This window comes from Pinus tabuliformis, chromosome 5_2 (genome assembly GCF_031772625.1).
Source record: "Pinus tabuliformis cultivar Carrire ecotype Pingquan chromosome 5_2, CPIR1, whole genome shotgun sequence".
NCBI classification, from domain to species: domain Eukaryota; kingdom Viridiplantae; phylum Streptophyta; class Pinopsida; order Pinales; family Pinaceae; genus Pinus; species Pinus tabuliformis.
This window is the reverse complement of record NC_142306.1, coordinates 163,093,798-163,111,042: the sequence shown is the minus strand read 5'-3', so window position 1 is coordinate 163,111,042 and position 17,245 is coordinate 163,093,798. Positions and strand designations below refer to the sequence as shown.

The 17,245-nt window shown below is 35.1% G+C and overlaps 1 pseudogene across 1 annotated transcript; it reads right to left on the bottom strand.

Annotated features, from left to right (window-relative positions):
- Positions 1-1,089: 1,089 nt before the first annotated feature.
- Positions 1,090-4,795, bottom strand: LOC149158042 (putative GABA transporter 2; annotated as a pseudogene). Its single transcript, XR_016261656.1, has 7 exons — positions 4,581-4,795; positions 4,251-4,481; positions 4,071-4,168; positions 2,337-2,523; positions 2,034-2,174; positions 1,701-1,937; positions 1,090-1,479 (listed from the first exon to the last, which is right to left on the bottom strand). The product of XR_016261656.1 is annotated as a putative GABA transporter 2 (transcript).
- Positions 4,796-17,245: the final 12,450 nt, after the last annotated feature.

The following is a 17,245-nucleotide window of genomic DNA, read 5'->3' as shown; positions in this document are numbered from 1 at the left end:
TGTTCAAAGCTCATGAAATAAAATCATATAATATGTCATCGACTTGGTCGTATAATCCAATTCGATTTACAAACACTAAAACTATATTCCAAAACTTGTTTTTGACTTTAGCAATATTTTCATTTAGATAAAATTATATTCAAAGCTAATGAAATAAAATCATATAATATGTCATGAGGTAAGTCAGATAATCTCATTCCTTCATTTACAAAAGCTAAAATTATATTAAAGCTTTTTCTAATATTTAATGTTTGTTTTTCACATTACCAGAATCACGGATGTAAAAAAAAAGAAATTGATTTAAAGGTTTTTGGATAATATTTTCGATTACAAAAGTCAAAAATTATATTCAAAGCTTTAAAATTAGTTTTACGCATTATAGGAATCATGGATGAAAAACAAAAAACCGTTGATTTAAAAGTTTATAGTTAATTTTTATGAACGAGATCTGAATAATCATTATTTTTTTAATATATTTGCGATAATAAACTTCTCACTGCAGAGTATTAAAGTGGATTGTGGATTTATTAGATTTAATGGCCCACATCCTGGAGTGTGGATTGTGGATTTATTAGATTTAATGGCCCACATCCTGGAGTATGCAGCGCATTACACGTTAGGGTGAACTGCTTATTGCTCACTTAGTGAAATATAACCATCAAAGTAATTCCAGAATTGCTAAAATTGATGGGATTCAATGCATGCAGAGCATTTAATATCTTAAAATCAAGTATGTTCTAATAGATTTAGAAAAGTAATTCAAAATTTTAGAATTGGTAATTGGTAATGAACGATAAAAAAATTATTTTTTTTTATTTTTATTTTTTAAATTTGGTTATATATATATTTTTTTGCAGTGTTTGAATTATTTTTGTGAGGGTAGAAATGGATTTATCACTATCAAAAATTTCTAAAAATATCTAAAATCTTAAAGTTTGACAACTATATTATAAATTTACAAAAGTCTCTACTAAATTTTATCAAAATATTACTAAATTTTCCCTGAATTCTAGAAAAAAAAAAAAAAAACCTAAAACTAAATCCCAAAATAATTGAGGAAAATTGCAAAGTTCTATTAACTCTATATGATCAGTCAAACGCATTGCCGCTGAAAAGTTTAAAGCGTTTAGCATCGATGGCTATCTGCCGGACTGAGGATATGGTACCAATAATTCCAACACCTGTGAATATCACCATAATGGTGTTGTTGATCCAGTAAGTGGCAGAATTACGAGGTGGCTTGAAACTGATGTTGTATAGTAACATGGGAAGTATGAAGTCCAAAGGTATAAAACCAATGGCCCCAGCCAGTGCACTAATGTCTCCAAAGAAAGGCAGCATGGCTGCAATGAATGCACAAACTAGTATGTACAGAGACCGCAGCACCAGCCTGGGAAGCAAGTTCCTTATTGCAAATATGCTCTGTTTGATATCTGCTGATTTCTTCTCCATTATTTCATAAGCCACTTGGGAATACACCTTCAATCAAACAACAAATATTTTATAAGTGGCGCTTCATTTTAGTCACAAGAAAATGTGAAAATTTTTGAAGGCAATGCTACTGCAAAAAGTATGAAGCATATTAATAGGGTCAAGAGCCACTTGGGAATAAACCTTCAATCAAAGATAACATATATTTCAAATGATGCACTCCATTTTACCAACAATAAAAATGCAGAGATTTAAAAGTAGTGCATTACCAATGCTATTGCAAATAACTGTAAAAGTACGAAGACTACTGATAGAGCCAAGAGCCAACTGGGCACGAGAGTTGGGCCTTGATTTGGCATGAAACTTTTCAATATGTTAGACTGAGCATTGTTGCCAAACGCCCAATACCCTGTCACTGCCACACTGTAAAATGTCACAGAAATTACTCCGTAGCACATGCATAATCCCTTGAACATCTTTCCTGTTACAGGAGGAGCGATCGTGGCCTGCATTTTTGTATATCGTTATACCCTTAAAGTTCATATTTTACAAGGAAAGATTCATCTTGGTATTGAAAGAAAGTTCCCCTGATAATTTATCACCTGTATCTCTGGAAGAATACCGTTGCCAAATATAGTTCCTAGAAGAGACAGAGAGCTGAAGGGAGCTGAAGGCATTGAATACCCTAGTGAGGTTTGAACCTTTGAATGAATAATCCTTACCTGGGGCTTCACTAGACCTGCCTGGGATAAAAGCCAGATAATGTTTATATTGCTCAACTATGTCAAGCCATTTTAACAAGAGAGGAAACCCACTCCTGTGATGAAACACTACCTCTCCCAGACAAATAGGATTTACATTAAAACAAATTCCTAACAATGTAACAACCGATATTTTAAACTCACCTACTAATATACATGCAATGGTTACGGTCAAACTGTATGCCAAGCACAAAGCCAAAGATGCTAGACTGATGAAACGGAGGGAATGAAACGATGGTAGCTGTGAGAGAAATATCATAACTACAGCTACCATGCATATAAAGTGGTACAGTTTAGGTTGGCCATTGCTATCCAAGTTAGAGTACACGATCTGCAATTAAACACAGACAAGTCTTCTGAATCAGAAATTAAAATGTGAGTTAACGGTGCATAAAATGATATGTATCTTATTAAAATTTACTTAAATAAATTTAGTTTAGTCAACTTGTATTAAGTTTCATTAACAAAGTTTTGAAGGCTAACTTGTCTAAGTTTTGTTTTTTCTGACACATTTTCCAATCAATTTTGTCTCTATTTTTACATTTTAAAATTTTACTTTTCTTTTTTATTATAGAAATTTTTTAAATCATAAATTTCAGTTTTTTTAATCGAAATTTGTTAAAATCATAAATTTCAGCTTTTTTTTTGTTATACAAATTTGTTAAAATCATAAATTTCAACTATGCTATGTTATTTATATAATTGAAATTCCCTGGAAATTTTTAAGAATATTGAAGCTTTCAAAAAATGAAAAATAATATGAATCACCAAAATTGTATGACAAAATTAATAACTAAATTATACTATATAATCTATATAATTGAGATTCCTTATTGTATAACTGAATTAATAGCTAAGCTGAGCTATCTAATTTATATAATTGAAATTTCATAGGAGAGTATTGAAGCTTTCAAACAATGAAAAATTACCCTCTCACCTAAATTGTATGATTGAATTAATAGCTAAAAAAAATTCTAATTGCTAAATAGATATTAAGAAAAGGGAAAGAGGGTAAGCCAGAACTATGAGAAAATGGTACCAAACACAATGAATTTGTGGTAAGACTCCTTCAGTGGTAAAGATTAGCCCAGAAGGATTAAACTTTATGTGGTAAAATACCACTAAAAAATTCAAAACATGGAAAAATTAAACATTACCTTGTAAATATATACGATACAAATCAATTGTGTTTAATTATGTGTATGGAGTCATAAAACAAATCAATGGTTGACTTTACTTCATGTATAAATATATAGGATACAAATCAATTGTATTTAATTATGTGTATGGAGTCAGGGGCATAAAACATTGTATTTAATTGTGTATGGAGTCATAAAACAAAATCAATGGTTGACTTCATGTATAAATATATAGGATAGAAATCAATTGTATTTAATTATGTGTATAGAGCTCAGGGGCATAAAACAAAATCAATGGTTGAATTTATTTCATGCTCAATTACTCCATGGTTAATGAATATGGTTAATTTTGAATATATGAGTAAAATTTATTCTTTGAAAATTTTCAGGGTCATTTGATATGGAGAATGTTTGTTTTAAAATTTTGCTATCAATATAAATTAAAATATTTTAAAATCTGCAATCAATATAAATTTAGATATTAAATGCATCTAATGATAAACAGTTAATTTTGTTTCATACTCGTTAGATTCTATAAATTATAGAAAATAAAAAAGATATCTACCTATGCAGCATTGAATTTATGTGAATTACTGATTTTTAAAATATTCAAGAATCAAACAAACATAAACATAATATTACAAAATATTCTACAATCAACAATCTGACATAAAAATGTCCTTATACAAACAACTGAACCACATCTCAGACAACTGAACCACAACTCACGGATGCCTACCTGTACGCACTCACCACCCAGTAAGATGCATGCAACTCCAGCCCCCATATTGATCGTTGTCTGAATCGAAACAACAAAATAAAACATCCATCCAGACCCTGCACAAACCATTCCATTAATTGGTGTTTTTGGCCATTGAAAATCACAGAAAATTGCAAAAATCATGGCCACATTACCCACCAAGGATATCGCTTGCGAGCTCACGGAATCGAATGTGGCGACGACCTTGTTTCTCACAATTATCGAGCACTTTGGACATGAGGAAATAGGAGTAGAAGGTGACTGCACCTGCCGCCGAGAGGGAGAAGAGCCCAAATATCCACCCCATCCCGCCAAAGGCATAGGGGAGCGTAAGAATGGTTGGGCCTACAATTGCAGTTGTCAAGTGAAATCCTGCATGCCACCAATTCCCTGCATTCCAACTACAATCACTCATTTGATATTTAAAACAAACGTTCTTTTGCATATTAAATGGGGATAGGTTGTGAAAAAACACAATAATTATTATACCCTTTGACTGCAACACGAACGCTGCGCCTGCATCTTTAATTGAATCAGAGTGTGAAGGAAAGATCTGATTGCTATGAGTGGTCATTCGGAGTAAATTTTTTCCTGAGTTTTCGCACTGGTTAAATCATAAGATTTGGTATATCTTGTTGGCAGATTGCTGGATATAACTGGGTATATTTTTGGTGTTATAAAAAGCTAAAAGTTGATTCTAGACCTTCTTTATATTAATCCAAAAAATTATCAATTCACCCTGTTTAAAAAAAACATAACCCATCAATAAAATGAAACCTTATTATAAAATACAATAATACACCAAAACCAAAAATGATATTCATTTCAAACACATCAAGCCATCGAAATCCAGAACCCTAACTCTAGGTTTTCTGGGAAATCAACAGACTGATTGAACAACCATATAAATAATAAGACTGAATGAACATAAAAAGAAATAATTTCCAAAGGGAGGTTAAATAACCCTGTGTTTTCAAACAAATTTAAGCTCCGAATTTGAAATTTAGGAGAAGTAAAGCACTTAGCAAAATAGTACCTACCTGTAAATAAGCAATCCCTCTCGAGCATGGAAGGAGCCAAACCTTCGAATGAGAGCGTGAGACTGTCGTCGTTAATGGTTAGTAACAGTCCAAATCTGAATCCTAGCGAAATCTCTATATGCGTGTATACATATCCATGGTGTACATAAACTTGATATAGATTGACTGTGAGAGAGGGTAAATGTTGCAAGTTGAAAGGTTGGTAATTGCTAAAAGAGTTTTTTATTGGTTTATTTAATATAAAATTAAAAAATAATATTGAAGATGAAAAAAATAAAATATATAACTTTTATAATAAAAGTATGGAAGTGGTGTACAATTTGGTTTGGAATACAGATGAAATATTTTAAATCGCAAATGTAAAATTTAAAATTAATTATTATTCTTTATTAAAAATAGTTGTTGTTATTCATATATAAATATGGACTCCTCTATACTGCCGACTTTTCGAAATTGACGTGACCTCCTTATGGATGGTGATACATGCCCTATACCGCCCACGTCTCCATTCGTCGCCAGCCATCGTCCTGTCCAGACCGTGCATGCAATGAAAGCAAGATCGGACCAGCTACCATCTGAAATCTAAATTTTGAATTTTCAACCTGCCGCGCCACATACATCTTTTCCAAAGGATTAAGTTCATTTTCAGTCTACAGTTCAAGTAATTGCGAGTCGTGAACCAATTCTGGTTCCGAAATCAACGTTAGCCTGTTAGAACCCACTCGGAAGTGAAGCATCAGCAACAGATGAAAGAATTAGATTGGTGCGAGTCGTGAACCAATTCCGGTTCCGAAATCAAAGTTAGCCGATTAGAACACACTAGGAAGTGAAACATCAGCAACAGATGAAACAAATTAGTAAATGAGCCTCTCGGCTCAATTAGAATTTTTGGTTATTAGACTAATTAATTAATGGATAATGCGCTGGTCTACCCGACCAAAAATTCTGGGCTCGATCCAGTATGTTCGTTTGTTAGAATTTTACCTTTCCTTGCCTTTTAATGGCTTCCGAACCTTTACCAATCTTTACTTTTCTTGCCTTTTAATGACTTTCGAACTTTCATCGATTGGTAATGTTTATAGTTCCAAATTGACCTGGGAACAATGGCTGATACAAAATATCATTCTGGGTATAATCAGTTTTAGGACTTTTGAAAGATTGATGATGATCAGAGCATAGCCTCATTCAAGGAAAAGAAGTTGAGATAAACAAGCTATAATTAGTCTTTTCCATTCTGAATTTTCTCATATTTAGTTTCATTGTCTTTACTTTAGTAGATGGTGAAGCCCAAATTTCTAATTCAGTTTTTGTTGGTTATTAGATTAAATATATTTTCTATTATGAATTTTAAAATTCTTTCAATATTTAGTTACATTATCTTTACTTGAACAGATGGTTAACCACATATCTAAATTTAGTTATATAATCATTTTTGTTTTAAGATTTCACTACATAGTATATGTAATTAGTTTTTTTATAAGCTTGTTAGAAAATAATTTGCTACAGAAAGAATGATCTCTCGAAAAGAATGCAACTAAATTTTTTAAAAATGTAAGGATCCATTTGGGTTTCTATTCTTGTTTTGTTATTTTAATTTTTTTTAGTTTTGACCATCCCTTCTTTTTTAATATTTAGTTACATTATCTTTACTTGAAAAGATGGTGAACCACATATCGAAATTTAGTTATATAATCATTTTTGTTTTCAGATTTCATTACATAGTATATGTAATTATTTTTTTTATAAACTAGTTAGAAAATAATTTGCTACAGAAATAATGATCTCTTGAAAAGAATGCAACTAAATTTTTTAAAAATGTAAGGATCCATTTGGGTTTCTATTCTTGTTTTGTTATTTTAATTTTTTTTAGTTTTGACCATCCCTTTCTTTTTTAATATTTAGTTACATTATCTTTACTTGAAAAGATGGTGAACCACATATCGAAATTTAGTTATATAATCATTTTTGTTTTCAGATTTCATTACATAGTATATGTAATTATTTTTTTTATAAACTAGTTAGAAAATAATTTGCTACAGAAATAATGATCTCTTGAAAAGAATGCAACTAATTTTTTTAAAAATGTAAGGATCCATTTGGGTTTCTATTCTTGTTTTGTTATTTTTTTTTATTTTAAGTTTTGACCATTCCTTGTTGATTCATTGTTGATTCACTGATATATATAGTGTGTATATTAGTTTTTTTTATGTAAAGAATGTATTCTATTTTCAACTAAGATAGTAATGCAAGAGCAATACACCTAAGGGGTTCATTTTTCAGCTGAAATAGTGAGTATATTTTTTTGCTGAAAAATATTATGAACATTCCTAAAAATAAATCGCTCGATTAGATAATGTCAACATTATGTGCTTTCTTTTTAATGACATGCAAGAAGTAAGATCATTACTTTTTCACAATAGTTTCTACGTGCAAAATAATTACATTCAACAATATTAGCATCCATGGTGAGAGTCAGTGTTTTTTAATTACATTCTTTGTAAGATTCAAATAGTCTGAAGCATAGCACTTTAATTAGGGTTTTTTAACGACAGAAAAATGTTATTATTTTTTCATAATAGCTTTTATGTGCAAAATAATTACATTCAACAATATTAGGATTCATAGTGAGAATCAATGCTTCTTTAATTACATTCTAGGTATGACTCAAGTAGTGAGAAGCATCAACATTTTAATTAGGGTTATTTGACATTTTTTTTATTTAAACAAAGATTGAAACCCATTAAGAATATAGTTAAAGAATTTCACAAATTTTGAATTTAAATGATATTTACAAATTTTAACTTCTTAAAATTTCAACTATGAGTAACAAAATTTACTTATAATATTATGTCTCCTAAATCCAACTCTTTATAAAAAATTAGGATTGCTTTCTTTCATGTAAATGGGTTTTAAATCATGGAAATTAACCTTGTTAAGGCACATGTTAAAAGTATTTCCTCATTGTCCAAAAAAAATTCCATAAACATCTATTAATAGGTGTGAAATCATATTAGCACACTAAAATTGTGATTATAGACACTGAATCTTGATTAAGAGAAGTATTAAATGTTTCTTAACCAATGTTTTCTTAAAATATCAATTAAGTGAAATTTGTCAAGGGAAAAAATTAAATTAAATTAAATGCTAAAATTGTGATTATAAACATTGAATGTTGATTAAAAGATGTACTAAACGTCTCTTAACTAATGTTTTTCTTAAAAGATCAATTAAGTGAAATTTGTGAAGGGAAAAAAAATAAATAAAATAAAATAAAATAATCACACTAACCAATAAAAAAGTATAAATTGCTACAAATTTCATTTACTTTCAATCTATATATATATATATATATATATATATATATATATCAAATTTCCATTATGAAATGTAGTAATGAGTATATTCAATATGTGATTTTCATTTTCTCTCAAAATAAAAGTTGTAAATTTTTTTCCAAAAAAATTAGCTGATGTAGAATTTCAGTCCCTAAATCCAAAATATGCATGAAGTTGTTGTTACATATAAGTTGTAGAATATAAGATTATGATTTTTTTTTTATGACATCAGAATGCAAAAGTATTATGATGTAGATTTTCTTTAAACAAATTCCAGTTTATTATTAAACAATTACACTTTAGAAATTCAACCATAAAAGCACAAGGATAGTAAAGATCACAATGCACAAAGAAAACACATTTACCCTAAAAAACTCACTTGGGGAAAACCCAACAACTTTTTCCTTCGAGAAATTTTTCATTTCAACAAAAGATACATTTAATGTAGTTAGTCAACTATGAGATTAAATTGGCCAACAAGTTATGGTCAAACTTGGTCAAAGAACTCTCTATAGTCAAGTCAAACTTTTGCCCTTCAATATTTGACCCCTTTTTACTTGCCTAGGCTGAATTTTGGCCTCCCATAATATGCCTAGAATTTGGGCCTCCCTAGAATATGGCACCTGAAAACTTCCTAGAATTCTTGCTTATGTGTGGTTGAATGGTGCCTTGATGAGGTCGAATGCTCTTTATATATTGTTTTTCCTTTGTGAATGGGTGTCTCTACATTGGGCCGACTTGACTTGAGGGAGGGTCGACTTGACTAGTTTGAAGCTAAAACTTCAAAATTCGAATTTTGAAATTTCCTTTTAAATCTAACATGAAAAACATGTTTGATATTAATCCTTCTAAGGACTAATCAATGAAAATGAATATTTTTAATTCAATATTCAAAATTTAAGTGACCATAGCTACACAAATTATATATATATATATATATATATATATATATATATATATATATATATATATATATATATAAAGAAAAGCCAATAGACTTTCATATCAATAACACCATTCTCTAGAGAGGACCTTGTGAACAATATAGTCCATGTATCCCATGTAGCATATGTCAGATTGACATTCCAAAACAATGGAAATTACATATATGTTCACTACAAATGAAAGAGAAATATGCTAGTTCTGATTATCGAAATAAAAACAAAACAGTCTTCATTGTGCAAAAATGTGCTCATGGAAAGTGGATTGTTCTGGTCCCATGATAATAGTCATTGATGAAGGCAAAGTAGATGATCTTCTCAGGATGATATGTATGGCCAAATTTAGATAGAGCATCAACAATTCCATTATGTTCTTGGAAAATATGGGTGAATGTCGACCCACCAAACAAACCAATCATGTTCCTAATCATTTTCTTCTAATAGGAAAACATAGGAGGATCAAAGGAAATCTTCTCTAAAACCCATTCAATAATCGCTTTGGAGACACCAAATACATTGATCACCTTAATGGATAACCATTTAGTGCAATATAATACACCCGAGAGTGCAATGATCTCCGCCCTTGTTAAAATTGGCAACCAGAGAAAAACTTCATGTGGGTCATCTTATTCATGGTTGATAATATTTTTATTAGATTCCTCTCGTTGAGAGGTGTAGGATTGATGTAAAGATCATCCGATTCCGATAAGTATTCATGGAGATATGAATTTATTTTGATTACGGAATTATTATCAAGCCAAGCTACAAGTCATGTAGGCTCAGAAGTCCAACAGTCGCATCTATTCAAACACCAAATTTGTGTATAAATATAGGAGGACTTTTCCTCATTTGGATTCACTCATCGCATCACATATCTCTCTCTCTCTCTCTACTGTGCAAAAAAGAGTCTCTTCTCTACTGCGCAGAAAAGGGTCTCTCTCTCACACATGTGAAGCCAGAAGCTGTTGAACCTGAAGCTGCAACTGCAGATCCAAAGTTTGACCACCATTGACCATTAGATATCCTCCTTAGAACTGCGCTGTAGGTCCATCTAGATCTCCTCTAAAAACCGCAAATTTTGGTGGTGGAATCAAGTCAATTCGATGGGCAGTTTGCAAGACATCGACTGCCCTAGTTTGAAGGAAGCTGTTGAAACTGAAGCTGCAACTGCAGAAGTAAAGTTTGACTTGAGTGGACTAGAAGATATCCTCATTTGAACTATGATGTAGGTTCATCTTAACCTCCTCTGAAAGCCACAAATTTTGGTGGTGGAATCAAGTCAATCCGACGGACGGTTTGCAAGATATCGACTGCCCTAGTTTGAAGGAAGCTGTTAAAACTGAAGCTGCAACTACAAAAGTAAAGTTTAACCTGCGTGGACTAGAATATCTCTTCATCTGAACTGCGCTGTAGGTTCATCTGAACCTCCTCTAGAAGCCGCAACTTTTGGTGGTGGAATCATGCTGATCCGACGGTCGGTTTGTGAGATATCATCTGCCTTAGTTTGATGATGAAGCTGCTCATGTTGATGCTGCTGATCTAGGGTTTGCTACTGCTGATATAAATCAGATTTATTGTACTATTTCTCTCTACTGAATTATTGAAGATAAAAGAATATTTGATCAAAGGGTTTCCCACACATTGTGGGGTTTGTCCCTGGCTAGCCGCCACATGTTGTGTCTCTTGTCTTGTCTTGTTTTCTGTCGATCGTTTAATGTTCTATCTGGACTTTACTTTATGTACATGTGATTGCTAATCTGTGGAATATAATAAGAAAAAAAAAGCAAACTGTTATAAGCATAGAACATACCATATCTTAACATGGTATCAGAGCTAAGGTGAAGACAAAGCCCGAGCAAGAGCAAGAGCAATCATTGAAGAGAAGATTGGTGAGGCTATCCTAAAAGAACTATGGGGCCCTCAACACTCTGCCGAAGGCAAGCTTCGTAAGAAAGCTGACTATCACGGATGGAAGATGTCTATCGATCTAACCCTAGAAGATCAGGGAGTGCTGGACCATGTAAAAGGAAATATTGTTGAGCCTCCATCAAATGCATCCGTTGCTGCATGGAACAAACAGAAAACCGGAGAAGTCAAAACAGAAGATCATCCGGGACTCTATCGACAAGCACTTGGTGGTCTACATCTCTGACCTGAACACTTCCAAGGAAATCTACGATAGACTGGTGAGTTTATTTAAAGTTAATGATGCAAATCAAGTTTTGTTTCTTAGAAATAAGCGAGGGAAATCAAGAAGGGTAAAGATGAGAGTATGCAAGCATACTTCTTAAGAATAACCGAGATCAAGAATGATCTCCTATCTATTGGGGAGGCTATTACTAACAGGGAAATGACACTCATGACTCTTGGAGGATTACCATTGGAATGGTATGTGTTCAGGATTACTCTTCTGAACAATAATGTAATCCTGGTTTTGAGGAATTAATGGCTAGATGCATTCAAGAAGAAACAAGGGAAGAAGAGCAAGAAATGCCCATGCCTAAAGGTCCTCCTGCTGCCTTTTCTTCTCATGCTAAGAAAAGAAATAATTCCGAGACTAAATCAAAAGGAAAGGCTAGACCTAAGGGTGGAAGAAAATGATGATGTTACATCTACGATAAAGCAGGTCACTATGCAAGGGAGTACCTTGATAGAAAGGACTCACACCGAGACGATGATCAAAATCCCTCTGATGACAATCAAAGGAATGACACATTCAATAGAAAAGGTAAGAGGAGAGCTAGGAATCGAGGAAGAGGACAACCATTCAAGAAGGCTATAAATTCTAGGATGTATTAAATGCACCTAACCTCCGAAAGAACCTGGTGTCCATCTCAACAATGGAAGATAAAGGCTACAAGGTAACCTTCAGTAATGGCAAGGTACGTGTATTGAAAAATAATGTTAAAGATGCCTTTACTCTTGGGTTTCATGTTGATTCATTATATCAGGTCGATGGAAGTCTGTTAGGTATCATGTCTTATGACACATCTCTTCAGTCCGAACTTTGGCATCGGAGGTTTGCCCCCCTTCATTATAAAGCTATACTCGGTGTAAGACAAATGGTGACAGGGATGCCCGAATTCCGAGAAGAGATAGAAGGTGTATGTCCAGGATGTGCCAAAGGAAAGCTCAAAAGGGGACCATTCCCCTCAAGCCAAAGTAAGACCTACGATATATTACAGTTGGTTCACTTAGGCATATCTGAGGCTAGAATTAAGAGGGAGACTACTACACCACATACTCATGAGCAGAATGGTGTGGCGGGAAGGAAGAAGCGTACGATTGTGGAAGCTGTCCGAGCCATGCTACATGATCAAATTTTGAAGTTTCTGTGGGTTGAAACTACAAACACCACCGTATATGTACAAAATTGATGCCCTCATCAAGCATTGGGTTCCAAGACTCCTGAAGAAATGTTCACCGTCGGTCAAAGGGAAGTCGTGATTAGTCATGATGTCACCTTGACGAAGATATGGATCTCAGCAAGGTGGAAAATATTCCAACTTTGAGGAGCTCTCAAGAAGCTGACACCAGGGAACCAAAAGAAAAGGTTGATGAATCAATACCTGATGTAGAAGAACCCATGGATCTGATTGATCCTCATCCACATGAGCCTTCATCTTCTAGGAAGAGGTCTTCATGGCTTAGGGGGATACTTGATGATGCTGAAGGACATGCTGCACCCGAAGGAACCTTTCGTGAAAGTGAGAAACCTAACAGGTATCAGGGATACCTAACCATCATGAGCACGATCATACAAAATGAGCCTTCATCATTCTCAAATGCCATCAAGCATCAAGTATGGAAGGATGCTATGACCGAAGAATATGAGTCTATTATGAAGAATGATGTCTGGGAAGTAGTTCCCAGACCCCAGGACAAGACAGTTGTTACTTCCAAAAGGATTTACAAGATAAAGCATGTAGCAGATGGAAGTATGGAAAAGTATAAGGCTCGTTTTGTTGCTCGTGGTTTCTCTCAGCAGGAAGGTATAGACTATGATATTTGCACCTGTTGCCAGATATACGACCATTCGCTTGATCATAGCCCTTGTGGCTTCACAAAGATGGAACCTAAATCAGATGGATAGACTGCGTTCTTGCACGGTTCGATCAAAGAAGCGGTCTATGTGGAGCAACCTGAAGGATTTGAGATTTATGATTGAAAATCTCATGTATGTAGGTTGAAGAAGGATCTCTATGGGCTGAAGCAAGCACCCCGAGCATGGTATGAAAGGATCGATAGCTACTTGATGAAGCTGGGATTCATTAGGAGTGAAGCCGATCCTAACCTTTACTTTAAGGTTGAAGATGACAAACCTCTCAGATTGGTGCTATACGTGGATGACCTCTTTCTAATAGGTGCATACCCTCTCATTCACAAATGTAAGAGGGAGTTGGCTTCTGAATTTGAAATGAAGAACCAAGGACTTGAAGTGTGGCAGAAGCCAAGGGAAATTTTCCTATCTCAAGGAAAATATGTGGTGAAGATTTTGAAAAGATTTGGTATGATGGACTGCAAGCCTGTGACTACCTCGAGGACCTTAACTTTCATAAGTTATATGGTAGTGATGCCAGACCAGATTTGGGAAATGCCTCTGAGTTTCAAAAACTCATTCGCGTTGATGTTCTTGGTGAACCTCCGTCTGAACATATGTTTTGCAGTTAGCATTGTGAGCTCATATTTGGTTGAGCTTCATTAGATTGGTGCCAAGAATCTTCTGAGATGTCTTCAGGACACAATCTCTCATGGATTGAGATACACTGCCGGAAATATGAAACTGCAAGATTATTCGAATGTTGATTAGGCAGGTAGTGTGGAGGATCACTAGAGCACTTTTAGTGTTGTTTCTCTTTGGATTCTGCTTCGATATAATGGATGAGAAGGAAGCAGAAGTCGGTTGCCATAAGCACTGCCGAGACCAGATACATATCTACGAGTATGATCTCGTATGAAGCTGCCTGGTTGGGGAAGCTCTTCAATGAGCTATTTGAACACATTCCGCTATGATTCTTTGTAACAACCAGAGGTGGGATTTGATTATTGAGGAATCCCGTATTCATCGATTGCTCCAGTAGATAGACATCATCTAGGATATGGTAAGTCAATGAGCAAGGAGGCTCCATCACATTAAGATGATGTACAGGTCGATACACCTTGTCAAAGCCTCGAGGAAAGATCTAATCTGTGATTTTCCCAAAACGACTTGGAATCATCAAGAAACCCTTGTACAAGGGTCCTGCATGTTGCATACATTGAGCTATGGGAGCTCTAAGGGCTTGTGGTTCTTACTGGAGCAACATACGACCACAGGATGACTCACCCTCCCCTGGTGGTGCGCACTGGAACAAGATGATTCGCTCTCTTGTGGGACAAGATGATTCTCTCTCTTGTGGGACAAGATGATTCTCTCTCTTGTGGAACAGGATGATTTGCTCTCCTGTGTAGCAGGATTGATGTGTTCCCCTGTGAGGCCTGGATTGATGTGTTCTCCATGGCGATTATAGCAGGATTGATGTGTTCTCCTATGAGGCCTGGATTGATGTGTTCTCCATGGCGATTGTAGCAGGATTGATGTGTTCTCCTATGAGGCCTGGATTGATGTGTTCTCCATGGCGATTGTAGCAGGATTGATGTGTTCTCTTGTGAGGCCTGGATTGATGTGTTCTCCATGGTGATTGTAGCAGGATTGATGTGTTGTCCTGTGAGGCTTGGATTAATGTGTTCTCCATGGTGATTGTAGCAGGATTGATGTGTTCTCTTGTGAGGCCTGGATTGATGTGTTCTCCATGGCGGCCTAGATTGATGTGTTCTCCATGGCGATTGTAGTAGGATTGATGTGTTCTCCTGTGAGGACAGGATTGAATAGTTCTCGTGTCGAGGCATCCTACCCATGTAGTTTTGTACTCATGGGAAGTACCTCTCATCTGATCAATGAGCAGGGAAATGAAGTTAGGGACAATAGTAGTACCGATAGATGCATCGTTGTATCTACCATACTCCCTATGTTAGGATGACCTCCATTGATTTGGGATCAATGATACTGGTCTGGGACTAGTGGTAGGAGTTGTACCATACTATGACGCTGACTTCGGGTTGGTTGAGATTGGTATGGGACCAGTGGTACGCACTCTGAGACTGACTTTGAGTCAGTGGAGGATGTTACTAGTCTGGGACTAGTGGTAGGAGTTGTACATACTATGACGCTGACTTCGGGTCGGTTGAGACTGGTCTGGGACCAATGGTACATACTTTGAGACTGACTTTGAGTCAGTATGATACATCCTTGATCATTTCTTCTTCTTCATAATTCAGACAAAAGCAGAGCAGAACAGAACAATGCAAGAGCAAAGAAGAACAGAGCAGAACAATATAGATCAGTACAGGGCATAACAAGGCAGAGCAGAACAGGCAGAATAGAGCAGAGCAGGGCAAGGGTCAGGCTATACAGGGCTGTGCATTTGATGGATGAATAGTAATGATTGATAGACAGATTGCAGATGAAGTTCTCCCTAGTTGAGAGGGAGTGTTAAAATTGGCAACCAGGGAAAAACTTCATGTAGGTCATCTTATTCATGGCTGATAATATTTTTATTAGATTCCTCTCGTCAAGAGGTGTAGGATTGATGTAAAGATCATCCGATTCCGATAAGTATTCATGGAGATATGAATTTATTTTGATTACGGAATTATTATCAAGCCAACCTACAACTCATGTAGGCTCAGAAGCCCAATAGTCGCATCTATTCAAACACCAACGTTGTGTATAGATATAGGAGGAATTTTCCTCATTTGGACTCACTCATCTCATCACATCTCTCTCTCTCTCTACTGCACAGAAAAGAGTCTCTTCTCTACTGCGCAGAAAAGGGTCTCTCTCTCACACATGTGAAGCAGGAAGCCGTTGAACCTGAAGCAGCAACTGCAGATCAAAATTTTGACCAGTGTTGACCATTAGATCTCCTCCTTAGAACTGCGCTGTAGGTCCATTAGATCTCCTCTGAAAGCTGCAACTTTTGGTGGTGGAATCAAGTCAATCCGATGGACGGTTTGCAAGATATCGACTGCCCTAGTTTGAAGGAAGCTGCTGAAACTGAAGCTGCAACTGCAGAAGTAAAGTTTGACCTACGTGGACTAGAAGATATCCTCATCTAAACTATGATGTAGGTTCATCTGAACCTCCTCTTAAAGCCGCAACTTTTGGTGATGGAATCAAGTCAATCCGACAGATGGTTTGCAAGATATCGACTGCCCTAGTTTGAAGGAAGCTGCTGAAATTGAAGTTGCAACTACAAAAGTAAAGTTTAACCTACGTGGACTAGAAGATCTCCTCATTTGAACTGCGTTGTAGGTTCATCTGAATCTCCTCTAGAAGCTGCAACTTTTGGTGGTGGGTCCGACAGTCGGTTTGTGAGATGTTGTCTGCCCTAGTTTGATGATGAAGCCGCTCATGTTGATGCTGCTGATCTAGGGTTTGCTATTGCTGATATAAATCAAATTTATTGTACTATTTATCTCTACTGAATTATTGAAGATAAAATAAGATTTGATCAAAAAGTTTCCCCACACATTGTGGGGCTTGTCCCTGGCTAGCCGCCACATCTTGTGTCTCTTGTCTTGGCTTGTTTCTGTCAATCGTTTAATGTTCTATATGATATTTACTTTATGTACATGTGATTGCTAATCTATGGAATATAATAAGAAAAAGAAGTAAACTTTTATAAGCATAGAACTTACCATATCTTAACAGCCCTGGTGTTGGAGCCCACCCCACTATTCTAACAGAATAAAAGTATTAACTAGACTTTAAAAAAATGTATGCCCCACTGTGACAT